The following is a 26,926-nucleotide window of genomic DNA, read 5'->3' as shown; positions in this document are numbered from 1 at the left end:
GGATCCCACATACAGACCGGCAGCTCACTGGCTGAGCAAGGGGCGGGCGCGGCACCGAGGGGTGCGATTCCGTTGCCGGTCCCGGTCCGGTACGGGCGCGACACTGAGGGTTGCGATCCGTTGCCGGTCACGAAAAAAGACAAAAAGGACAAAAAAAAAAAAAACCCTGAGTGTACAAAAAGTTTTCCCCAGGGAATCAACAGCAAAGCAGCAATTCAGTTCAACCACAGAGCTCAAGTACTGGTCCCCACAGGAAGTTCCCCCACTTTAGAAGTAAGCAAAAGACAACAAATTAGTTCTAGCGCAGAGTTTAAGTGATGGGAACAGCAAATGATTCATCACAAAACTGAAAGAAAAAACAGTACCCACAACCAGAGACAAAGTTTGATATCAGCTAGTAAAGGTCTCATTTTACCAAAGAGCACCTATAACACCTAGAAGGACCGGAAGTCCCCTGAGCTACCAAGCCAGAAAGGGGGACAACTAGGCACACCGCCAGCACCATGGGGCCCACCCAGGGTTCTGAGGCACAGAGCTGTGGACTGGACCCTCTTCCCACAACCAGGCATACTGCCAGCACCATGGGGCCCACCTGGGGTCCTGAGGCATGAAGCCGGACCAGATGCCCTTCCACAACCAGGCACACCACCAACACCACCACCAACTAGGTAAGGAGCATGCCAAAAACATCACCTCCATGTGGGTGGCCCACTACAGCCACCACAATAACCACAGTTGCCGAGAAAGCAGCTAAACACCACAACCACCATGCAGATGGTCCGCCAGCTACTGGAGTGCATTGACACAAGGAAAGTCACCAGCAGAGACAAAAGAAGAGGATGACTCGCTCCACAAAGCCTATCCCAGAGTGACAGAAAAGCATATGCTCTATGCTAATATTGGGAGACCTGAGCACACCTCTCAGCATTGGACAGATCGTCTAGGTAACAAATCAACAGAGTAACCATTATTCTTTCAGAAGGAGAGAAGAAATCTAGGATAATTAGAGGGGGAAGGGGGAATAGAGGGGGGAAGGGGTGAGATTGGACAAGTGGCATAAAATAAAATACTATGGGCCAAACAGAAGAGCCCTGCAGCTAGATAGGGTCTTGTAGATGACACTTTGAAATCTCTAGATTAGGGTCGTGGCAGTGGAGATGCAGAAAAGCAGATGGGTTTGAGATATATTTTGAAGGTGGTAATGACAAACTTGATGATAGAATGGATGTGGAAGATGTAGGTGAGAGAGAGGGAGAGGGAGGCCTCATCCTTGACGCTGGGTTTCTGGCATGAACAACTGGGTAAATGGTGGTACTGTTTATTGAGATAGGGAAATCTGGAAGAAAGGGTGTGGGAAGACCAAACATTTAATATTGGGACTCACCAAGTTTGAGATGTGTGTGAGTCATCCAAATGGAGATTTCCAGAGAGAGTTGGCTGCACAGGACTGGTAATTGGAAAATAGGTCTTGATTGGAGATACAAATTGGTAGTTACTGACCTATGCTATAGTTTAGTTGAAGCTATGGGGGTAGATGAGGTCAACTAGTGTGAGGGATTAAGAGAGGGTAGAGAAGAAGGTTGTATGTCCAGCCTTAGAGTCATAACCGTACTCTCTTGATTACTGTCTATGCTTTCTCCTCTTTATGTACTCTCTCCATATAAACTTATGGGTTAAACATGTAGTTAAGAAAATAAATACTGTTTTATCTTTTTAGTAGCCATGACAACAATCCTAGGAACCTCAGGATTTCTATTCATATACAACTAGAAAAAATGGCTGGTTTTATATTAAACTTGCTAGAACCAGAGGAAATAAGCAGGACTTTGGCTAATTCTTAGTAGAGATTTCAGAGTGTGGGTCACTCCCAGAATGAAAATTTTATAGTTGGCCTCTGTTGATGCTCCAGTTATAAAATTCCCAGCTGTCTGAATTCTTCCCTCCTTCCTGTCCTTATTCTCACCTTCCTTGCCTTCTTTCCTGCCTTCTTCAAATATTTGAGTACCTACTGTATGGAAGACATTTTGTAGGCATAGGTCATGCAATAGTAAAACAAAACCAAACCATGAAGCTTGTTGTCTATTTTCAGTAATAAAATATATATTGTGAAATATGTATTTGTTTGTCATCCCTGTTTCCTGGCATACAACTCCTAAATTCCTTAGAATCTCCAAAGTGGTATCTTTTTGTATGCTAATGAGTTGATTAAAGGCTGTCAGCCACTAAGTAGTTTCAGGACTGGGACTGGTCACGTGAAAGACCAAGGCAGTTTTAGGGGGTTGGGACTTTTAAGTCCTACCTCTAACCTATGGAGTAGGGAGAAGGGCAGAAGGTTAAGTTGATTAGCAATAGCCAGTGATTTAGTCAGTCATGCCTGTGTAATGGAGCCTCCATAAAAACCCTAAAGATGGTTCTGGAAGCTTCTGAATAGTTGAACATGTGGAGGTTCCTGGAACGTGGCACGCCTGGTGAGGGCATGGAAACTCCTCGCTCCTTTCCTATACCTCACCCTGTGCATCTCATCATCTCTATCCTTTGTAATAAACTGGTAAAGTAAGTATTTCCCTGAGTTCTGTGAGTCACTCCAGCGATTAATCCAACCTAAGGAGGGGGTTGTGGCAAACCCAGTTTATAGCTGATTGGTCAAAGCACAGACAAAATAACCTGGAGCTTGAGAATGACATCTGAAGTGAAGGGAAGGGCAGTCTTGGGGACTGAGCCCTTAACCTGTGTCATCTGATGCTGTCTCTGGGTAGATAGTGTGGGAATTGAATTAGACAGCACCCAGCTGCTGTCTGCTGTAGAATTCCTTATTTGCTTGATGTGTCACAGAAGTCTTCTGTGTTGATTGTTGCTGAGTAAGAGTATAGAAAAACACTTGAGTTTATTTATTTTTATATTTTCAAGATATGTTTAAATACTCTATTATTCATTTTTTTTTTTTTTTCCTTTTTGTCTCTTTTTTACTGACCGGCAATGGGATCGCAACCCTCGGTGTTGCGCCCGCACCGCGCTCAGCCAGTGAGCGGGAACCGGTCTCCACATGGGATCCGAACCCTCGGCGGGAGCGCCGCCGCGCTCCCAAGCGGCGCACTCTCCAGTGCACCACCGGCCTGGCCCAAATACTCTATTCTGATATTCATTTTTTAATTTTTCATGTTTTTTTATATGGGGAGAGGTGGGAGACCTAAACATAAAAATTAGAACAGATACAAATAATATGCATTTCACTTTAGGAGTCTTTCATCTGAGACTACCAGAAACATTGTTAGTTTCTATTTACCTTTACATCTTTGTCCAACATTAAGGCATTTATTGTGTTTTCTTGCCATCCTTCTGATCAAACTGTGAATGTACGAGAGAGAGGACACTGCTCAACACAGACCACGTGAAAATGCTGCTGTGTGTAACATATCTCCACTCTAGTATGTGGCATCCTAGAACGCAGCATGAAATACATCACAGCTCTGCTTTGCTTTGGTGTTAAATTCAGAATAGTGATTTTATTTTATTTTTTTAGATTTGTACTTAAACTTTTAGGTATCTTAACACTTGCTTCCAGTAAGGCACTGCTGAAGCTCTCCTGCTAGTTGGTTCAAGTCTTTGGTGTCCAGAGATAGCAGTGTTTTCCTGAGATAGAAAACACTTTTTATTTTATAAATCTTTTAAAAATTGGCCCTTTGGGTTGAGCTTCAGGTATAAGACATACTGCTATTGTTTAGTGTTTAAAAAAGAACAGAAAGTAAATCTGAACAGAGCCAGGCTTTTCTTTTTGTTAGAATTTTGTATCTGCTTTTACACCATGTGAGTGCCCAGAGTCATCTTAAGATGGACATGATTTTATAAATCTTAAATAAAAAATAAATGCTTTATAGGTTTGAGATTTTCAAGTGAGTAATATGCTGTAAGTCAGTGAATCTGTCATAATGCAATAAAGTTTATTGTAATATAAGCCAGTTTATCAAAAATATGATTCATGATTACTAGCCTAATCCATAAAATGGGCCCCACTGTGGAACATTTCATATTAATTTATTATAATTCCACCAGGTGTAATATTACTTAGCATTTATTAAATGCCAACAATTTCTTGGGCACTGAACAAAATCATGAGATGGAACTTGACCCATGCCAAACAGTTGCTTCACAGTCTGGCACAGGAACACGGTAGAGGAAGAAAAGTCCTGCTTTTCTGAGTTCCTCCTTGTTTTGGTGCCTGTGCCCATAGGGTACTTTTGATTCCTAGACTACTTCAATCCCATTTTAAAATTCAGAGTTCATATAGAAATGCTCATGATTTACTTGTCTTATTAATTATGGGTATTAATAAAGAATCTTAACTTTTAAGAGAAAAGCATCTCCATCTCTCAAAAATAAATAACATTAATATCCCTGCCCTTCATCATGTGAAAAACCTTTAAGATTGGCAATCCAACCACCTAGGCATTTCTAAAAATGTTTTTTTCCCATAGCTTGTGAACTCTAATAGAGCACAGCTTTTCTTTAGTTGCATATCTATGAGTCTGATTCCATATAGAGCTTAGTATACAGTCGTGCTTTAAAATATCTTATTTTTAATACTTGTCGTCAAATCTCACTTATCTCTTGGTCTATTTTCCATTCTATTTGTAGTGGGTTTTTATACCCAAGTTGAATTGGTTTAACTACTGGTTTTGCTTCCGTCATTTGACTTGCACCCAGGGAACGCAAGTCATTTTTTGTATTATCCTGAGAAAAAGATAATCAAATCTTTAAAAAAAATTAATAGACATTTCAAAGCCAGCTAGAAGTGATTTTCAAGTTTTTTTTTTTAATCATCTGTGCTTCTGGCATTGGTTAACATAAATAATCAAAGTTGACTCTGGCACAGTATAATTCTTGAACAGCGGTCATCTGGTTATAAATACTAACACATGGGCCGGCCCGGTGGCGCACTGCTACAGTGCGCCGCTTGGGAGCTCGGCGGCGCTCCCGCCGAGGGTTTGGATCCCACATACAGACCAGTTCCCGCTCACTGGCTGAGCGAGGTGCGGGCGCAGCACCGAGGGTTGAGATCCCATTGCCGGTCCGGTCCGGTACGGGCACGACACTGAGGCTTGCGATCCGTTGCCGGACACGAAAAAAGACAAAAAGGAAAAAATAAATAAATAAATACTAACACATGATAACATGTCACTCCTGAGTTCATTTGGTTAGAGGAATAAATATATAGTCATACCTCAGTATCCTCGGGGGATTGGTTCCAGGACCCTCTCAGATACCAAAATCCACAGATGCTGAAGTCCTTTATATGAAATGGTGTGGTGTTTGCATATAAACTACGCATATCCTCCTGTATACTTTAAATAATCTCTAGATTACTTGTAATACCTAATACAATGTAAATGCTGTGTAAGTAGTTGTTATATGTATTGTTTTTTATTTGCACTATTTTTTACTGTTGTTATTTTTATTTATTTATTTTTTTCACGAATATTTTCAATCTGCGATTAGTTGAATCTGCAGGTGCAGAACCCATGATATGGAGATCTGACTGTACTTGAGTAACACAGTATTGATAGTTGAACTGAGATACAAAGATTGATTAATGTTACCTTAGTTGACATTAGTTAAATGTGGCAGAAGTGATGAAAAATTTGGTAGACGTAGTAAATTTTGATAAAAAAAACTGATCTAGATTTTGATACTCAAAATTACTCCTGCTTATTTATAAGAAATGTTAAAAGAATGTTATGTAGGTAACATGTCACTCCTATAATGGACTTGGATTTTAGAGTTAAAATCACAATGAATACTTTTATCGTTTTTCCCAACCTCCCACTCCCATTGCCTTTTGTTATTAGTGTTGACAATGCACATGTTCCTCAGAAACCCATTAATTTCCCCAAAGTAATTTGCAATTTTGTCTCTTGGGTTTAATACTATGGACTCAACCATTACTCTGTTATCTTAAGAAACTAATGAATTCTTAGGCATCAAGTTTGTAGAAATAGATTCATAGTGGAAGATTTTTTTCTGCCAAATTGGTACCTCAGTACTGTGACCTTGCAAAGAGTGGTTGTGGAGTCTAAAATACAGTTCTGGTGTTTAATTTTATCGTCATCTGTATTAGTAAAGGTACAGATTAAGCTATGGCATCAGGGACCCTATGACTTTGGTAAAAATAGGTTGCTTTTTTCTCACTTAACTGTCCAGTGCTGGTAGGCAGACTTTACCTCAAAATCTCGTGACTCTCAGGCTGGCAAGGTGGCTCTGCCATCCTTCAGATGTGACTTCTGTGGTTCCTCTAGTGGTCTCTGTGATAGCAGAGGAGCGCATGCCCAGTGTATGCAGACCAAGGCTCGGAAGTGTTATACATCACTACCACTCATATCCCGTTGGTGAGGACTTAGCTACTGGCCATACCTACTGGTGGGGGAAGCTGGGAAATGTATCAAGTTTGGTAGCTGTGTGCTAACTAAAGTTTTCCGTAGAAGGGAAAATAACAAATTTTGAATGTGTGCCACTCCATCTTATGTCTTATGTTTTCTTTATGCATAACATAAAATTTAATGTCATGTTGTCAGTACTTGGGAGCCAAAGTGAAGCACTTTCCCTAACTCTCCTCCATCTCCATCTCTCAAAAATAAATAAAAATTAAAGAGGTGTATTTGTCCTTGTTTTAAAAGGGAAGATTAACCTGTTACATTAGATCTGCAAAATCAGCAGAAATTGATAGAATTATTCCCTGCCCTGCAGGAGTGTTTGATAATCTGTGTGTATTTGCATATCCACAAGAATATGTCAGTCAGAAGGCCTATTGGCCATATGTAGAAAGATAATAAAGGATATTTATTGAGATAAACTCTGGGAGAGCATATCCAAGCACTTTATAGGGGTGTGGTTGATTCCAGTGTCATAGTGTGGCTATCGTAGTCTAATGCCTTTGTTCATGTAGGCCAATCTGATTATCTTTTTTTTTTTTTTGTCTTTTTTCGTGACCGGCAACGGATCACAACCCTCAGTGTCGCGCCCGTACCGGACCGGGACCGGCCACGGGATCGCAACCCTTGGTGTTGCTCCCGCCCCTCGCTCAGCCAGTGAGCGGCCGGTCTGCATGTGGGATCCGAACCCTTGGCGGGAGCGCCACCGCACTTCCCAAGCGGCGCACTATAGCAGTGCGCCACCGGGCCGGCCCTGATTATCTTTTTGTAGTACAGACTCATCAAGTACCCTCTTGATTCCTGTGCAATTCTCTATACACAGAGAAACCGCACCAATCATACAATCTATAAATATTTCTGATTTCTATGAGAGTGGTTTCTCATAATTAAAAAAAAAAAAAGAGTTGGGATCATGGCCATATATTCTCTCCACTCCTAGGAATTTAGTTTCTGGTTTTGATTTTGACTTCCATTGATGTGGTTTAACTATAGAGATAGAATGTGCCGATCGTGCCAGTATGTGTACTTTTTCCCATATGACAAAATATGTCAGTCTTAAGTGAATTTTACTAAGGGTGAGTCATCTCTACGGGCTTGATCATCCAGACACTGACCAAATAGACAAATTTAGCTGGCTTTCCCTTGTTTGACGCTACCACCCCCTTCAGCTGCAGAGAGTGAGGGAGGGAGGGGGAAAAGAAGGGGAAAAGGAAGGAGGGAGGGAAGGGATGAATTCTGATCTCTGTTGATGTCCTTCATTATGAGTACTATAAAACTTAGCTAGAGTGCAGAGAGCAAAATTCTTTTGTGATTTATTTTATAATGTTTATCAAACAAGGGTGGCTTTAAGAAATAACTGAGTTTGTTACCTAAATACTGCCGTAATGAGTATCGGCTATGCCAAAACTAAAACTAGTTTCTGAATGGATAGAACTAAATAACCTCATGTTATTTAGTCAGTGTGTACATTTTTCAGAAGACTCTAATGTTAGCCTTATTGGAATGTAGTTCTGCATAAAAATCATGTTTGACAGAACACAGCTTAGATAATTTTGTGATCAAGGTAGCTCATTCATTTATTAAATAAACATTGATTTAATTTTTGCTATATGCTCACTGTTCTAATACTAATCTGTGTCTCTACTTTCAGGCAAGTCTACTCAGTTTTTCCTTGGCATTTTTTATTTGTAGAGATCCTAAGGAGAAGAAAAGTTCCTTAACCTATCTTACATTCCATAATATATAATCAGTAAAATGTTTTTTCCTGAATTGTTCTATCATCTAGAAATGGGAACTCAGTCAATAACCAGCTTTTCTTTAATATACCTTCTATACTTAAAAATGGTTTGAGGTCACTTGTCGAATTTTAAGATCTTATTTCTGTCACTTCCTTATATTTTAAATTTAATAAATCCATAATATTTGTTGGTAGCGATTATTAACGTAGAGAAATCAAAGTAATTGAAGGTTCAGCCCTGCTTTCTAAGAAATTAGTCTAGTTGGGGAGAAAGGACATAAGTATGTCTTGTCACCTCCTACTAATTGAAGAGGTGTCTCAAAGCCTGAACAGTATAGCCAAAAATGCCAAAGGACTTCAGATAGGTAGCAGAACACACAATGTTTTAAGAGCACAGATTTTGGAGCCACACTCCCTGGGTACGAATCATCACTTTGCCATTCACTAGCTGTATGTCTGAGCAGTTGTTCAACTTTTCTGTGCTTCAGTTTCCCCATCTGTTAAATACAGATAATGATAGATCTTGTAGCATTATTGTGAGGTTGAAATTTAATTAGTTCATATATAAAAAGTGATTAGAACAGTGCCTGGCACATAGTAAGCATGATATAATAATAATAATGGTAAAAAAACACTGCACTATAGACCAAAATGTTGGAAGATCTTGTGGGATTAAGGGGAGATTTGAAGGACAGATAGAATTTGGATCATCTTAGAGGTGGGGAGAGACTTGTTCAGGCAAGGCAGGGAGACTACGAGATGTGTAGAGGGCACTGAGGGGACTGGTTTTGTTGGGACAGAGTTGTCTGAAACATGTGGATTTGAAGGCAGGGCAGAAAGGTGGACTTTGGCACAACTCTCAGAGACTTCAAGCATCACTGTGAGGTGGTTGGATTTAATCTTTGTAAGTGGTAGGGTACAAGTAATATTTTAGTTTTGATGTGAGGCAATTTGCTACATTGGTGGAGATGGTTGGCGAGAGTGACGAGATAGAATGTTATAGCATAGGCCTGGACTGGATGGTTCGGTAAAAATGGAGAGGAAGAGATGTCTGCAAGAGGCATCATCATGGAAAATTGAAAGGATTTGCCGGCCTCTGTTTTTTGAGCAGTTTTCTCCTGCCTAGTATGCACTCTTCCCTCATTCGGTATCTTTAACTACAGAGGGAAAATCAGAATAGGGAGCAGTCTGTGGGTGGAATATCAGATGTTTTGGACATTCTTAGATTGAAAGGCTGATTGGAAATGCCTGACAGGTAGTTGGAAATGAAGGGCTGAATCTCAGGAAGAAGGACCAAAACTGAGAAGTTAGGGCTGGAGTTAGAAATACGGCAGTCATCTCCTTAGAGCTAAAGTTTGAAGCCACGACAAGCACCAGAATCTTCAAGAGAGAGAATAGGAAGAGCTGGCCTATTCTTTGAGGAACTTATGGTTTGAGGGAATGTGACAAAGCAGCCAAAGAATTGGGAGAATACCAAGATAGCATTAACAACTTCCATTCAGGAAGCATTTGCAAATAGAACGCATAGTCAGCAGTATCAGAAGCTGCGTAACAAACAGAATGAGTCTTAGAATAGTTATTGAATCTGGCAACAGGGAGGCCATTAGTAATCCTGGTAAGTGAAGTTTCAGTAGAGTTTAGGAGACCAGACTGTGAGACTTTCATTTGAGAAGCATGGATGTGAAAGAAAGAAGAAATATGGGATTGTTCTAGTATGTTCCAATCTAGATTTTTTTCAAAAAATGGAGATTATATACATGTTCAGGTAGGGAGAGAGAGAGAAGCCAGTCCAAAGAGAGAGATTAAAGATTTGGGGAGGGAAGTGGAATGAACTGGCAAGGAGCTGGAGCAGAGGGGATGGATAAGATGGAGCCTGTGGGCTTAGCTTCAGAAGGGATGAGATCCACACTCTTGGACAGTGCATAGCATCATGTGCCTGGGACAGTGCTGGACACCGAGCAGGTACTTGGAAACAGTATATAAAGGAGGGAGGCAGGCTAGATGTAAGAACAGACATTTAGAAATAGAGAGGAGGTGAAAAAGAGTGAGTTAATATTGCCTGGGAAGTTAAATTCTGTTATTAAGGTAGGAAATGAGATCCTCAGACAAGGTGTTAATGAGGATAATAACAGTGATTAAAATCTGCTGCCTGTCAAGCACTATGTTTACACGAATTATCGCATGTATATCTCAAACAAACCTGTAAGGTACTATTTCCCCATTTTGTAGATGGAGAAATTAAGGAAAAAGAGAACTGATTTGCCTAAAGTCATACATTTAGTAAAGGGCAGAGTAGGGATTTGAACTGAGTTAATATGACTTCACAGGTCATGATCTTAACCACTGGGCTACTTCTTCCCAGGCTCTGGGAAATAAATGGAAGATTTAGGACATTTGTGAACATTTAGATTGTTTATGGTGGGAATGGGGTCTTGGATGCAAGCTGTAAGATATATACTTTTAAATCCTTAACAGCAGTAATTTTTTTTAAAATGGCATCTTTTTTGGTAATTCTGTAAGTAATATATGTTTATTGAAGAAAACTTAGGAAATAAAGAAAAGTATAAATTTGAACAAAATCATCCTAAACCCAGAGGTAACTGGCATTGATAATTTTGTGTATTTTCATGTAATTTTTTGTTTTTAAAAAATTGAATCATAAAGTACATGCATGTATATGTGTATATATATTTATGTGTGTGTACATATACATGTTGTGTGTGTGCATATATACATAGTTTCATGGGATTTTCATTTGAAATTTTATCCAGAGTATTATTTAATATCATCAAATACCCAATAAAATTTTTACCATTTCTCTTCTGTTGAATGATCAGGTCATTTCTATATTTTATTCTTATAAATACTACTACAGTGGCTATTTTTCTTTGTCTACAATTCTTATTATTACCTTAGGCTAGTGTATTAGTCAGGATTCTGGTGGCAAGCAGTAGGAACCCATCTTGAACTAGCTGAGGTTGAATGAAGCCAGAAGTTCTTGGCTTACATAAATGCTGAAATGGTTGGGATGCAGCTGGGACTGAAGGGTAACTGGAGCTGGAGAAAACTCAGGTACCTAAAAAACCCCTCCACTCTTTGTTCTTGGTTCTTTTTGCATGTTTTTTTTACTGAAATAAATTACTTGATACCCTGGGCAACATGAGCAGAAATAGCTCCTGAGCCATCGCTCACAGCATTGCCTGCAGAGTAGGACTGCAGCTTGCTCCTCTCCCCCCCACTCCATTATATTATGAAAATTTTCAAACAAAAAAGGAGAGTTGAAAGAATTTTTTTTTTTTTTTTGTCCTTTTTGTGACCAGCTGCACCGCGCTCAGCCAGTGAGTGCGCGGGCCATCCCTATATAGGATCCGAACCCACGGTGGGAGCGCTGCTGCGCTCCCAGCGCCGTGCTCTCCTGAGTGCACCACGGGCTCGCCCGAGTTTAAAGAATTTTAAAGTGACACTTTACTATACAGGTATGTATAAATAGAGGTATGTTACTATACTTGATTATCACATACTTGTCTATCAATCCGCTATCCATCAATGTATCTTTTAAAAATACGCTTCACAATAAATTGCAGATACCACTATCCTCCTACACTTGAACTTAGCCAAAAGGCTGAGAAGCATAGTAGGCTTCCTCCTAAACACTTTAGCATGCATATCGTAAATTTAGAGTTCAGTATTTACGTTTTTCCTCTGTAAAATTTACATGCAAAGAAATGCATAAGTCTTGAGTATATATTCACTGACTTTTGAGAAATTCACACACTTGTGTAACCCAAACCCTTATGAGACTAAGTTGAAAAACTCCCATGAATGGCTCAGACTAGTCCACTTTGGGTCCGGCACCCATCACAGAACTCCCGTAGTTAGATGGAAGCAGCATTTCCCCCATGCTAGAGGATGCTGTGCTAGACAGACAGAACTATAGATATCTACAAGAGAGAGCTTCCTGGAAGTTGAATTATACTAATTACATTTTGTGCTATAAAAAAGCATGTGTATCAGTTTCTTCTTCTTTAGAAAGCTTTCTCTAATGTCTCACACTGATGATTTCTTTATTCTATGTATGTACTTCATTATTTTTTCCTTAATTTATATATATCACTTTTTTCCTCAGCTTGTTTCATGTCTTTTAAAATATAGATTGTAAGCTATTGAGGTTAAAGACCATTTATTTTGAAATCTAACCTTATCCCTTGTATAATAGCATGTGATGGTAGGTGTTCATGTTTCTCCAACAAGCAGATGCTTTATGCAATCAGTAAAGTTGCTTTTAGCTATAAGTAAGAGTAAACTGACCAAAGAGGCTTAAATGATAAGGAAGTACACATCCATATGTAAAAGTACAGAGATTGGCCAGCTTCAGTGTTGGTTAATTTGGTGGCTTATGATATTGATATTGTCAAGGACCTAAGATTTTTTCATCTTTAGACTCTGCCGTCATTATTATGTGAGCTTTACCCTCAAACTGGATCCTTTCATGATCACAGATGACTGTTACACGTCCAGGCATCATGTTCAGATGCAATAACATCTCTTCTCTTCATTGCTCAAAAAAACTAAGGAACGTCTCCCAAAAGGCCCCTAGGGACCTCCATATATCATTGGCTAAAACTAGTTGAAATTATCAACCTCGTATCAGTCACTAGTGAAGATAATGGAACCATGGTGATTACTGGTCAAGATTTACACCTGGAAACAGTATCCCTCCTCTTTTCCCATGGGGAAGAGAAGATACTGATACAACTAGGACTCTGCTAATAAGAAGGAAGGAAGGAAAATTCTGTAGGCAACAGATAGCATCAATTACACAGCATTATTCTTTAATGCAAATTCCTGATCTTGTCCCCCGAAGTTGGTGGTGGGGCACATTAAAGAAATTCTTTATCTAATTCTTGTTGCTGCCTAAATGCTTTCTCAGTTGGTAGCATTTGATATTGTATTGGCCTTGATATTTTAGGTTTTAGGTGCTTAATATTTTTCTATTTTTCAAGGATTTACCAGCCTTTGAATCTTACTGTATTTTGAAAATGTGCATTGTAATGATTTCTTCTTAATTTCATCTGGAATTAATTCCTGTAAGCCTAGTGTCTAAGTCTGTGTTCTCTGGAAAACAGAGCCTGAGTCAAGGATTAAGATGTTGATACTTTCTTTGAGAGGTGCCAGTTCAGGTCTATAAGGGTAAGGGTTAAAGGGAAGTGAAGCAAGGAAAGATGTCAAGAAATGGATTTGATGTATTATAGAGCTAGCTTTTCCTTCACTACAAGCTATGAAACAACAGAGCAGGTCACTCAGTAGGTATGTTCATCATCCTTGCCAACAGGATTTCTCTGAAAGGGTTGCAAGGAAGAATTAAGAGTAGTCCTTGCAAAAGAGAAAGAAAGGGGGGATTTATCTGTCTGATTTCTTCCTGTCTCCTGTTTCTAATTGATGGAGGTTTACTCCATATAGGGCGCTACCTCCTCTGCACTCCCAAGCTGCATCATCCAGGCCCTCTGTGGCTACTCAGGATGCTTGATCTCATGATCTACATTGTGGTATTTTATACAAGTTCAAAAGTGATTTGGATGGGGCAGCAACTAAGAGAAGGAGAGAGGAGGGGCGCCAGGGGGCAGTGGGGGGGGGGAGGAGGAGTTGGCTGCAGGTATCTGAGAAGGTAAACAAGGTTTGTGTCCTAATACACCTAAGAAGATTGAAGTCAATTTTTTTTTTTTTTTTGCCATAGCATTATTTTGGTATTTAATTACTGGGAAACAATATAGTTTCACAACGTAAGTCAGCTGCTTTTGTTATCCAAAGGTGTAAAGTTTAAGATAATCACCTTATGAATTAGTTTACTTTTCTCTGGTCTAGGAATCTCTTATAGTAAGTGTTGACAGTCTTTCAGAGCTCAAAAATCATATTGGTTGTTGTGAGTCTAGGTCCACATCACCTCCATAGCCATTCTGAAAATATGACTGAGGTGGAGTGGAGTGGCTCTGGATATCCTCTGATGTCTTGTCTCTCCAAGTTTATCAGGATTGATGGGTTCTTTGGAGCTCTAGACACTTGGAAATCCTCTGAGTATTGGCTTTCAATTCTGCAAATTCTTCCAAGGCCAACTTCTTTTCAAAGAGAGCAGTTTTCATTTTTATTCAGACTACAGTGAGAAAATTGTGTTGAATTGGTGGTAGAAGAGGCACAGCCTGATGGAATGAAGTAAACAATGTCAGCTCTGGGTTCCTTTGGTCTTTGCATTCCTCATATGTGTCTTCTGTTTTTGGGGTGGTTTTTTTTGGTTAAATATCTCTGGTTTTTTTATTAATATACTTTACTCAGATCTCTATAACTGCTTAATAGATATTACAGAGTAATGGTAGCTGCTTTTTATGTGGGAGATTAAAGGATGAGCTTGTCAGCGATGAATATTAATTGGGTGCATCTAATAAGCCTGAAGAGACTTCCTGCTTCATGTGATAGGAACTGAGGCAGCAGAGCGTTTGGACGTTCCCAGCATTTCATCAGCTGAATGCTTTTGACCCCTTCTGAATTATCTACATTGGGGTGAACTGCATAATAGAATGTGGGACCAGGTAGCCTTTCTATCTGCATTGGAGGCATAGAATTCTTCACCAGTCTCTGATTTGTGCTATCCAGATTTTTAGAAGTATTTTGAAAGGACCTGTGTTCTTTTACCTGACTTTAGTGACTGGACTTAACCTAGGGACATAAAGTCACATTTAGCCTATTGGTTTTTAAATACATAGTTCTACATGTATCTGGTTAGTTGAGTTTTTCTTCCCTCTCTCTTTTTTTAATTCATTGAATTATTTATTTTATTTAACATAAACTTGAAAATAAAATCCTCTCCCCCAAATTTTCTAGTCTTTAATTTACCTTGGGTATTTGTTGTTTCCTGCCCTAAGTATGAGGCTACTTGTAGGACTGATTTAAGGTGAGATTCTTTTCCTCTTTGAGGCTCTCCATATGTGCTGGAATCATAAAAATTCAAGAATCGTGCCAAATTTTCTTTTGTTGATGACTGTGATTTAGTCTGTTATGTAACTGTAATGTATAATTTACACATCCTGAAGATCATCAGTCTCTGTACAGAGTGACTATATTTAACCCTCACTTCTTTGGAAAAAGAGAACATTACCAATTATCTTTGAAACTATATTTGTGAGACAGTGCACATTGATCCACCCTCTGTCTCCATTTTTAATTTTTTGTGCGTCAGTAGTACTTTATGATTTATTCTATGCTTTTCATGTATAAAGGCTCAGAGGAGGAGAGAGCCTAGTAGCTGATGGCTATATCTTGAAGCCTCCCAGTGCTTATATTGTCTAAACCAAGAGTAACAGACATAATATCTCTGTCATCTCTATTAATACACAGGTCCAGAGAGAACAAAAGGATAAATCTCTTCCCACTGTTATCTTTTAGTTGTGGAAGGGGAGTGTGAAGAGAGGATATTGAAGAAAGTTATTTAATGGTGAACAGTTGTATGCTTAGCAATAAGAAAATAACACTCCTTTTCTCTGTATCACAATGCCACTGGTTCCTGTGTGATTTGAAGAGATTTTGAGAAAATGATTAATGTTAGTTTCCTTGTATCTTAGCCTTTTAATGTCAAGTCCAGTTTTAAGCTCAAAATCCATGATGGTGTCTTTTAAACAAATTCACTGTTTACCACTCAGCGTTTTGCCTCATTGCCCTGCCTCAGGCTCTGTTTGTATGAAGTTGTCATGATGTAAGAGGAAATGTTAACTGTTTTCATATAGGATTATGTTCCCTTAAAAAAGAAAGCCTTGAAGAAGAAAATGATGTTCTCATTAAGTCAGTGCTTTAAGAGTAGGTGGGAGGAATTGCTATCGATCTAATGGATTTAATACCTCATATACAAAGTCTATGGAATAGAAGTAATATTTTGCAGCCGAGTAACTGCAGATTAATCCATCTTCAGACAGAATTCTGGAAGTATCTGTAAAATTAGAAAATTACTTTTTCTTTCTTTTTTTCCAAGCACAACTGGACTAACTGTATTTCCTAAATACTTTAGAATTAAATTATATTCACATAAGTAGTTCTACTAAGAATTATATGAAAAATTGAAATAAAATCATAAAATATAAATGTTAGGTTCTTCTTGGCTACATTTTCTCTGGTGCCAGTCTGTTTGGAAGGGCTGCAGTATTGAGGGGTAACCAGAGGTCACTTGTAGAAATTTTTTCTTTGTTACATGTTTCTCTAATAGCTCATGGTGGTCCATTTTAGTTTTCATTTGGATGAAGTCATTCTTTTTTTTTTTTTGTCTTTTTCCGTGTCCGGCAACAGATCACAACCCTCAGTGTTGCCCCCGTACCGGACTGGGACCGGCAACGGGATCGCAACCCTCGGTGTTGCTCCCGCGCCTCGCTCAGCCAGTGAGCGGGAACCGGTCTGTATGTGGGATCCGAACCCTTGGCAGGAGCGCCACCGCGCTTCCCAAGCAGCGCACTATAGCAGTGCGCCACCGGGCCGGCCCAAGTCATTCTTTTGGAGCGCCACCGCGCTTCCCAAGCGGCGCACTATAGCAGTGCGCCACCGGGCCGGCCCAAGTCATTCTTTTAAGGTGGGTGGTAAAGTCAGACATTTAAGCTTCTCTTCAAGTTCTTCCTTTGACCCTTTTGAAATCTTTTTCTTATGTTCCACCCAATGAACGTACAATGCCAAGTCCTCCTTCTTTGTCAGGAAGGGCTAGCCACCATTCCCATCCCTATTTTTCAACTAACCTTTAATGAGTTGTTGGTTCTGTGAAGATATAGGTACTCCCAGGACATGTGAGAATTTTAATAGATATGAGTGGCATTCTACAGACATATTTGTAAGACATTAAAGGGGATGGACTTTGTTCATGTTTCATTCTTGTATAAATTACATATTCCATTCATGCATTACACCTATCAGATAGTCATTTGGGGCAGCATTTACTGTTTGAAGGTTCTCAAGTAAATAAAAAGTAAAATAATAGCAATATTATTAACAATTCTATATACTGGAAATGAAAAAATGCAGAAGGAATTAGGACTTTTTATAAATTTACAACTAAAAGAATAGACACATATTAGGAATAAGAGCAATACTGTATATTTCTATGGAGCATTGCAGTTTACAAAGGACTTTTCGCACCCTTCATCTGAGTTTAGTGTTGCCTTATGTCATAGCAGGGGGTTTGATTGGTTGGACTCCCATCGTTTCTATAGCCTTAAGATCTCCATCTAATCTTCACACCAGCAATTTTAACTGGCATTCTTACTGGACTGTGTATTATTGGACTGGTTGAATTGTGAGATAGTCTGCTATTGGTGGCAGCTGTTCTTCTTTATGTTTAATTCTTTCCATCCTCTGCTTCTCTCATCACTGTCACTTTCCAGTTTGAAAACTAGAGCATATGTAGCCATCTTTATTTACTTTTGTTCTCTGCTAGCATTTGCCTTGTATTAAATGAAGTTGTCCTTTATGAGACAGCTGGCAATTTGTTTTTACAGTCAAGACTCATATACTGCATTTTGGAACCTGGGATATGTTAGTAAAGCTACAAAAATAAAAGTATCATCTGAGTGAGCACTGCATTGGTGCTGGTGAGCTGCTGACAACCCTCCCTCCACCCCTTTCCCCCCAAAAGCCACTGCCTGAACATATTTAGTTGATTACATTGGTACTTTTGCTTGTATACCGCACTTTTCCTGATAGTTTTACAGTTCATAGTAGGCTGTGAGAAGAGCTGTAAATAGACTTGTATATGTGTACATGTCTTCATATTAATCTTTTTCTCCAAAATGGAATCATTCTTTAGACTTATTTATTTTTTATTTTGTCCTTTTTGAGACCGGCCACACTGCGCTCCGCCAGTGAGCGCACCGGTCATCCCTATATAGGATCCGAACCCGCGGCGGGAGCGCTGCTGTGCTCCCAGCACCGCACTTTCCCGAGTGTGCCACGGGCTCGGCCCCTTTAGACTTATTTTTATGAGCAGTGTTCCTAATTTGATTTTAATATCAGCTCAAGGAACATTTCTTATATTCCTTACATTGGGATTGTTGAATGCAAGGTGGGAGCACTTCTTAAAATATGCTTTTATTAAACTAACCTTATAAGAAAAATTCTATAATCCAGGTAAACCTCAGGTTTCCCTGGGCTCTAATAGATTACGTGGTCAGGCATTGTGGTAAGGCGGGGGCATGATGAACTGCTTGGAATTTATTCTTGGAATATATGGTCCAACCCAGTTAAGAACCACTACACTTGTTAACATAGCTTTCTTATTGGGTTCTTGCTATACTTTGTTAATTTTGGTGATTTTAGATTATGCATATTTTAACACCTTGTTTTTATAGTACGTGTATCATAATGTTAAATTTTGCCACTAAGCTATGTAGAAATACTTAGGTCTCAACCACAAAATTCTATCAGTGTAGTGGTTAGTTAAACATATTTATATAAAGAATGGTTTGTAATAATACAGATTCATTTTTCTAATCTGCCCCTTCAGAGTTAAAATCTCACTTCTTAAAGGTGATGAAGATATTTCCTGAAATTTATTAAAGTATCAATGACTGCCTCTAAAAGGATTATTTCGTGTCTGTTTTTTTTTGTGTGTGAAAAGGTCAGGCAAAATAGTTAACTGCCAGCAACACAGTCCACTCTGTTATGGAAGCTGGTGAGATTTTGCAGAGCCTGTTACATAAAGGTGGTAAAGGATTCAATTCAGTTCAGTAAGCAAGCCTCCACCCTTTTCTTGGTACTGGAAATACAGTAGTGAATGCGCCCATATTCCTATTCTTAAACAGCTATCAATTAACTGGACGAGTGAATTTTACATGGCTCATCACGTAATTGGTAGTCACCATATGGCATTTGACATGGACATGTTCCACAGGCAGTCTGTGATTAAATGGGTGATGCAAATCATACTATCCCTTTTCTTCTTTAAAACTTGTAGTTTTTCATTGCCCTGTGGATCAAGCTCAGCATCCCCATGCTGAACTTTGAAGAAGGCCTTAGATCACTGCATTTCCCTTTCCTCTACTTGTACACATCTAAGGTTAAGTCCTTCCCAGAATTGCATGTTATGTTTGGAAAGCCCTTCCTGTCATCTATCCAAGCAAATCTTTACTCTTTGCCCTTCTGTGTGAAACTTTTCCATATCTATGAGAAAAAGAACCCAAATCTATGGTTTCCCCTCATTCTTTTTTTTTTTTTTTTTTTTTTTTTTGTCTTTTTCGTGACCGGTAAGGGGATCACAACCCTTGGTGTGGCATCGCCTGCACCGTGCTCAGTCAGTGAGCGCACCGGCCATTCCTATATAGGACCCAAACCCGCGGCAGGAGCGACGCTGCACTCCCAGCTGCACTCTCTGGAGTGCGCCACAGGGCCGGCCCTCCCCTCATTCTTTGAGTTGTATCTAATATGCAGTTTCTCATCATAATTCATATAGGAATCAAGCTACACTAACAGCATTTACAAAATACTATGGGAGCAGAACACAGAGGAGGCAATGATTATTTCTGGGGAATTCAGAAAATGTTTTGTAGAGAAGGTAACATTTATCTAGGTGTTGAAGGATGAGTAGGAGTCTTCCAGTTGGGATGGTTATTTATTTATTTATTTATTTATTTATTTATTTATTTATTTTGTCTTTTTCGTGATTGGTAAGGGGATCGCAACCCTTGGTGTGATGTCGCCCACACCGCGCTCAGCCAGCGAGCGCACGCACTGGCCAGCCCTAAATAGGATCCGAACCCGCGGTGGGAGCGTCACTACACTCCCAGCGCCGCACTCTCCCGAGTGTGCCACGGGCTCGGCCCTGGGATGGTTATTTTGGCCAGAGGGAACAATATAGATGAAAAGTTATGGCATTATGAAAGAAATTGGCATATTTAGGGAATGAGGCTGAGCTGTGGGGTGTGCACCTTTATTTGGTGGTGCTGAAGCTGAGAGACAATGCCATCTATAGGATTTGTACAACAGTCTCTGAAATGCAAAAACCAGGCTCAAGTGGTTCTTTTTTTTTTCCTTTTTGTCTTTTTTACTGACTGGTAATGGGATCGCAACCCTCGGTGTCGCGCCCGTACCGGGGACCAGCAACAGAATCGCAACCCTCAGTGTTGCGCCCGCACCGCGCTCAGCCAGTGAGCGGGAACCGGTCTCCACATGGGATCCGAACCCTCGGCGGGAGCGCCGCCGCACTCCCAAGCGGCGCACTCTCCAGTGCGCCACTGGGCCGGCTCAAGTGGTTCTTTTAGTATGCTGTGTACTATCACATTACCAGGTAGGTTTAGGTACTTGATAATTTTTTTTTCCGTGAAACTAAGGGTAGTTGGCTTTTTGATCAGAGTAGGAAAATGTAAGTAATCCTTTAGGAACCATATTTATTCATCATCCATTGGGCAGTCATTCAACAAATATATATTGATATTGCTGCATTCAGGGCAATGAGGGAAATATAAAGATTTTTCTGCCCAAATAGAAAAAACAATCCTAATTGAACAGCAAAAGACCCCAAATAGCCAAAGCAATCCTGAGCAAAAAAGAGCCAGAGGCATAACACTACATGACTTCAAATTATACTACAAAGCTATAGTAACCAAACCGCATGATACTGGCATAAAACAGACACTCATAACAATAGAACATAATAAAGAACCCAGAAATCCACCCATAAACTTGCAGCCAGCAGATCTTTGACAAAGGCACCAAGAAAATACACTGGGGAAGAGAGTGCATCTTCAATAAATGGTGCAAGGAAAATTGGACATCCATATGTAGAAGAATGAAACTGGACCCATACCTCTTGCCATATACTAAAATCAACTCAAAATGGATTAAAGACTTAAATATAAGACCTGAGACAAAACTACTAAAAGAAAACATAGGGGAAACACTTCAGGAGGTAGGACTGGGCAAAGACTTTATGATTGTGACTCCCAAGCACAGGCAACAAAAGGAAAAATAAATGGAATTATATCAAACTAAAAAGCTTATGCACAGCCAAAGAAACAACAGAGCAAAAAGACAACCTACAGGATGGGAGAAAATATTTTGCACACTATGGATCTGGCAAAGGAATAATATCCAGAATATACAAGAGAACTCAACAGTAAAAAACAAATAACCCCATTAAAAAACGGGCAAAGGAGCTGAATAGGCATTTCTCAAAGGAAGATAGACACATGAAAAAAATGCTCAACATCACCTGGTATCAAGGAAATGCAAATCAAAACCACATTGAGATAGCATCTCACCCCAGTTAGACTGGCTATTATCAAAAAGACAGAGAAGGGCCGGCCCGGTGGCGCACTGCTGTAGTGCGCCGCTTGGGAAGCGCGGCGGCGCTCCCACCGAGGGTTCGGATCCCACATACAGACTGGTTCCCGCTCACTGGCTGAGCGAGGCGCGGGAGCAACACCAAGGGTTGCAATCCCGTTGCCGGTCCCGGTCCGGTACGGGGGCGACACTGAGGGTTGTGATCCGTTGCCGGACACGGAAAAAGACAAAAAGGAAAAAAAAAAAAGACAGAGAATATAAAATACTGGCAAAGAGGCAGAGAGAGGGGAACCCTCCTATACTGTTGGTGGAACTGTAAATTGGTACAGCCATTACAGAAAATGGTATGGAGGTTCTTCAAAGAACTACAAATAGAACTGCCATGCGATCCAGCAATTCCACTGTTGGGTGTATACACAAAAGAATGGAAATCATTATATTGAAGGAATACCTGCACTCCGATGTTTATTACAGTTCTGTTTGCAATAGCCAAGAGTTGGAACCAACCTAAATGTCCATTGTGGGACAAATGGATAAGGAATATGTGGTTTATTTACACAGTGGAATACTATTTTGTCATAAAGAATGAAAAATATTGCCATTCACAGTAACATGGGTGAACTTAGAGAAGATTATATTGAGTGAAATAAGCCAGTCACAGAAAGAGAAATACCGTATGTCCTCCCACTCATAAGTGGGAACTAAAAAATAAAGAAATTAATTTTTAAAAAAAGAAAGATACAACAATCACAATAATATGTTGAACCTTCAAAAGGAGAGAACAGAACTGAGGTTACCAGAGGAGGAAGTGGGGAGCTGGGGAGTAAGGGAGGAATTGGTAATGGGCCACGAAAAATGATTACATTTTATATTGTTGAATATACTAATTATCCTGATTTGAGCATCACATATTGCACACAGATATTGATATTCAACACGGTACCCGACAGACATGTACAATCAACTATGTTACAATAAGAAAAAAAAAAGTTTGTTTCTGCCCTGTTTGTGCAATATCTCTTCCCCAAATTTAGTGTTTTATTAGATTTTTCTTTTGAAAAGTGTTAATTCTGTGCCATTTTATTGTTTTATGTGTGCTTGCTACTAAAGTAGTGTGTAGTTATTGCTGTGTCTGAAGGATTCAGAACCATTTTAACCCACTCCACTGGTTTATTTCAGGCATTCTTACTCTGCATTTTGAGGAGAGTACAGGTTCTCAAATGGCTGGCATTTTTCTGTGTATTGTGCCTTTCCAGCCAGTATTTATGAGGCCAAGAAGGCGGAATATGCAGTGTTATAGATATGAAAGCTGATTTGTTCTAGACCTTTTAGGCCTAGCATATTTTAGATGCCATTCTTATAGTTGATGCAAAGAGAACATAGTTTACCTGTAGCAAGGAAAAACTGAATAACACTGAAAGCATAATAGAAAATTTATTCTCAGTGATTGAATTTATGGCAATATGTCCTTTTACCCATGTGTGGAAGAACATTCAAACCTATTCTTGAGGATTATTTTAAATCACAATCCCTTCCATCCCTCTCCCCCTTCCATTCTTTCCCTTCCCTTCCTTTGAGTTACCTCCATGTGTCAGCACTATGTTGAGTATTGGGTTACAACAATAAACATCATGCTCTTTAGCACCTCAGGAAGGGTGCTATGGTCTGAATGTTTGCTCTCTTCAAATCTCTGGTAGAAGCTTGATCCCCAAAGTGGCATTGTTGAAAGGTGGGGCTTCTGGGAGGTGACTGGATTGTGAGGTCTATGCCCTTATGAATGGATTAATCCATTCATGGATTAATGGGTTAATGGATTTGAGATTATCATGGGAGGGGCATTGGTGGCTTTAGAATTCTAGGATACTAAAGCAAATGAATGGGAAGGATGGAAGGGATGTTGGGAGTGTGAGCTGTTTGAATTTAGAATTTTTTCAGGGCTATGCTTTCTCTTGACCAACTCAAGGAGTTGCCCATGGATTTGGGTCTCTGAGGTATCGTGGAAGAAAGAGTCCCTGGATATGAAGATTTCAAGAACCTGGAAGAACAGGATATTGTTTGCATAGTGTATATTATTGTTGACATGTGATGATAGGAGCTGGAGTGAAGGAGAAGTGAGCCGGGAGTATAAGTTTCAGTTTGGTGGAATGAGTGTGAATTTGGGAGATAATTGTGACAGGAGCAGGTGGGGCTTAAGCTTTTAAAGGGCAGGGAGAATTGCAGGCAGAAGGGAAAGAGGTGGTTTGGGAATAGTAATGGGGAACAAGGGTATTGGCCTCCACCACATCCTGGTCCTGGATTTATGGGGCACTGAGAGAAAAAAAGTCACTTCTTGAGAGGGCTGCTGTTTAAATGCTGGTGATAAGAAATCAGCAGAGATGGAGAGGTTGGAGAGTGGAGGTTCCTGAGAAGGGAGCATAGGTAAATGGACTGTCGAGTCTTAGTGAAGAGATTAGCCTTGGCTTTCTCTACAAGGAAGGGGGAAGGCAGCAGGCTCATGCATGGGTTGGGTGGACAGAGGCCAGTGCTTCTCTTCTCTGTAGAAGGCAGCAAGAACAGCTGCTAGGAGTAATGCTGTAGAGGATTGGGTAAGAGATGTGAGAGGAATGGAGGAGGTTTGAAATAGCAGCTGTGGAGAATGGAGGAATAGAAGTGACACAGAAAGATCATCAGGAGATGGTGAAGGCTCAGCTGAGACTGGAGACCATGAATCAGGTATAAACGTTTCATTTCTCTCCCTTCCCATTACATATCTAATGTCTATTCCCTCCTATTCCCACCAGACTGAATGAAATTGCTTCCTCATCTATGTTTCCATATTGAGCACCTACTTTTATATCACTTATTGCATTGTGTTACAGTGATTTGCCTTGTTTTCCCTTTCAGAGTGTGAGTTCTTGGACAGTAAGGCTTATGTATCATTTATTCTTTCTTCATGATCACTTAGAATAATGACTGGAACATAAGCACTCTGTTAACATTTATCGAATTGAATTGAATTACACGAGTGTGGTCATTTTCTTTTCTTTCTTTTCTTTTTTTTGCGGCTGGCCAGTATATGGAACTAAACCCTTCACCTTGGTGTTACAAGGCTGCACTCTAACCAACTGAGCCAAGCCAGCCCCCTTATTTTTCTAATAGTTCTTCTCCTTTATGGATCTAATGCCATATATTCTAAACAACTTACTGGTTTCTGTGGGCACAGTATGCTCATTAAGAATAAGCCATCCTATGCAAGAGCAAGACCTGTGCAGAAGATTAAGATATCCCACTTATCTGTATAGGTTTGGCATTAATTTACCTTGGGGATTTCTGTCAGCAGAATGTTGTTTGCCTTGTTATTGATCTTGCCACATGGCCATGAGGACATTCTTTGAGAATATGGTGAATGATCATATTCCTCTGAGCCCTCTTTCCCCTAGCATTCTCTTCCTTCAGAGTGAATGGTACCGGACCATGTGATTTGATAGCTATAGCAGGCTGGATATGAAGAAGAGTGCTTTTCTTGTAAAAGGAACCCAACAAGCAAAATTGAAAAGTCACCTAGCTTCCAAAATGTTGGAAATATTGTATAGACATGAAGACCATACAACCATGGAAAAATATTAATTTGCCCATAAATGTGTTCATATTGTTTTGTGGTAGTAAAATGAGGGTACATTAAGTATTATTCATATTCCACATCAGTAGCCACAGCTCCAGAAGGAGGCTTTGTTAGGTTCCCTCTGAGATGGAATTATAGAATCTCATGTTAGAAAGGACTATCAGGAGCAGCTGGTCTAGCCGCCCAATTCAACATTTGAATCCCATTATCCAACATCCCCTTCAAGTAGGTGTCCAGCATCTGCCTGTGTACCTCCAGGGATCAGCGGAGTTCCTGAGAACAGAAACCAGGTGCCGCACTGATATCAGGACATTGCAGAATGCTAACTCTATAACAGTAGTTCTCAAACTTTTGTTACCAGGAGCCCTTTATACTTTCAAAAATTACCGAACACCCCAAAGAGCTTTTGTTTGTTTATACAGGATATATCAATATCTGTTTCTTAATTAGTTTGAAAATACAATAAACCCATTACCTGTCAATATAAATAAAATTTTAATGAAAAATAACTATATTTTCCCCCCAAAAAATAAATTTAGTGAGGAAAATGGCTTTGCAAATTTACTTAAGGTCTGGTATAATAAATAGAAGACAGGTGGATTCTCATATTTATTTTTCGTTTAACCCATTGTGGTATCATAGGTCATGGAGGTTATGGAAAGTTCAGCTGTACATATATGCGAGGCAAATAACTTCTTAGAATTAAGAAGTTTTGACCTCATGGACCTCCCAAAAGGGTCCCTGAGACCCTGGGTACTGGTGTACCCAGATCACACTTTGAGAACTGCTACTCCCTTGTACACCAAGGGATGGGATGAGTTGGTGAAGTAAACTGGTAGGGACGGCAAGGAAATTAAAAATAGATGCAAAAGGGGCCAAGAAAAATCTACTCATATTTGTGGTCAACACGTTTGAGTGCCTGTTGTGTGCCCAAGTGCAAAACACTGAAAATGCTAACGTTCATATCAATTGTTCCCTATCTTTTTCAATATAAAGACCCACTTTGACATCAAAAAATATTTCAGGGCTGTAAATTAGCTTTTTTACTCATAGTATCCATTAATTGAGAAAATGACAAAAAGCTACTGTGAATTTAGTTGTGGTTTTTAATAAATTTCTATTTTATTCATCACAACAGTATCTGTGAATGTTAGAAAATGAATCCTGCGTCTATTTTTTTTTTTTTTTTTTATCTTTTTCCGTGTCCGGCAACGGATCGCAACCCTCAGTGTCGCCCCCGTACCGGACCGGGACCGGCAACGGGATCGCAACCCTCGGTGCTGCCCCCGCGCCTCGCTCAGCCAGTGAGCGGGAACCGGTCTGTATGTGGGATCCGAACCCTCGGCGGGAGCGCCGCCACGCTTCCCAAGTGGCACACCAGCACAGTGCGCCACCGGGCCGGCCCTTATATGTTATACATTTGGCCTGCAGGCAGTGCTTGTTGCCCATTGGGATTTGCAGAACCCATGCAAATAACTGTGCCTGCCTGTGTAGCTGCCCTACCACATATGATCCACAGGTTGGAAACTCAAGTCGTTTATCATTTCTTGTCACCAGCATTAAAGGGGTTGAATGATGGATTTGTTTTGGGGTTGTTTTAAGCCATGAAGGCTTTTTTTTTTTTTTTCTGGTTGATTGTTTTTTTTTTCTTCTCAATTTTATTTTGTTGATATACAATGAGGTTGATTATTGTGGCCCATTACCGAAACCCCCCTCCCTTCTCCCTCTCCCCCCTCCCACCCAACAATGTCCTTTCTGTTTGCTTGTCGTATCAACTTCAAGGAATTGTAGTTGTTAAGTCTTCTCCCCCCCCCATTTTGTGTGTGTGTGTTTGTGTGTGTGTGTGTGTGTGAATTTATTTATTTATTT

General features: G+C 40.0%; 1 protein-coding gene across 1 annotated transcript in view; it reads left to right on the top strand.

Annotated features, from left to right (window-relative positions):
- Positions 1-26,926, top strand: part of LOC103592449 (BTB/POZ domain-containing protein 9) — a 349,068-nt gene that overhangs the window by 97,814 nt on the left and 224,328 nt on the right. The gene's annotated exons all lie outside the window — the stretch shown is intronic.

This window comes from Galeopterus variegatus, unplaced genomic scaffold (assembly GCF_000696425.1).
Source record: "Galeopterus variegatus unplaced genomic scaffold, G_variegatus-3.0.2 Scaffold1152, whole genome shotgun sequence".
In the NCBI taxonomy this organism is placed as follows: domain Eukaryota; kingdom Metazoa; phylum Chordata; class Mammalia; order Dermoptera; family Cynocephalidae; genus Galeopterus; species Galeopterus variegatus.
Note: the sequence above shows the minus strand (reverse complement) of the source record. Positions and strands in the feature narration are given on the sequence as shown.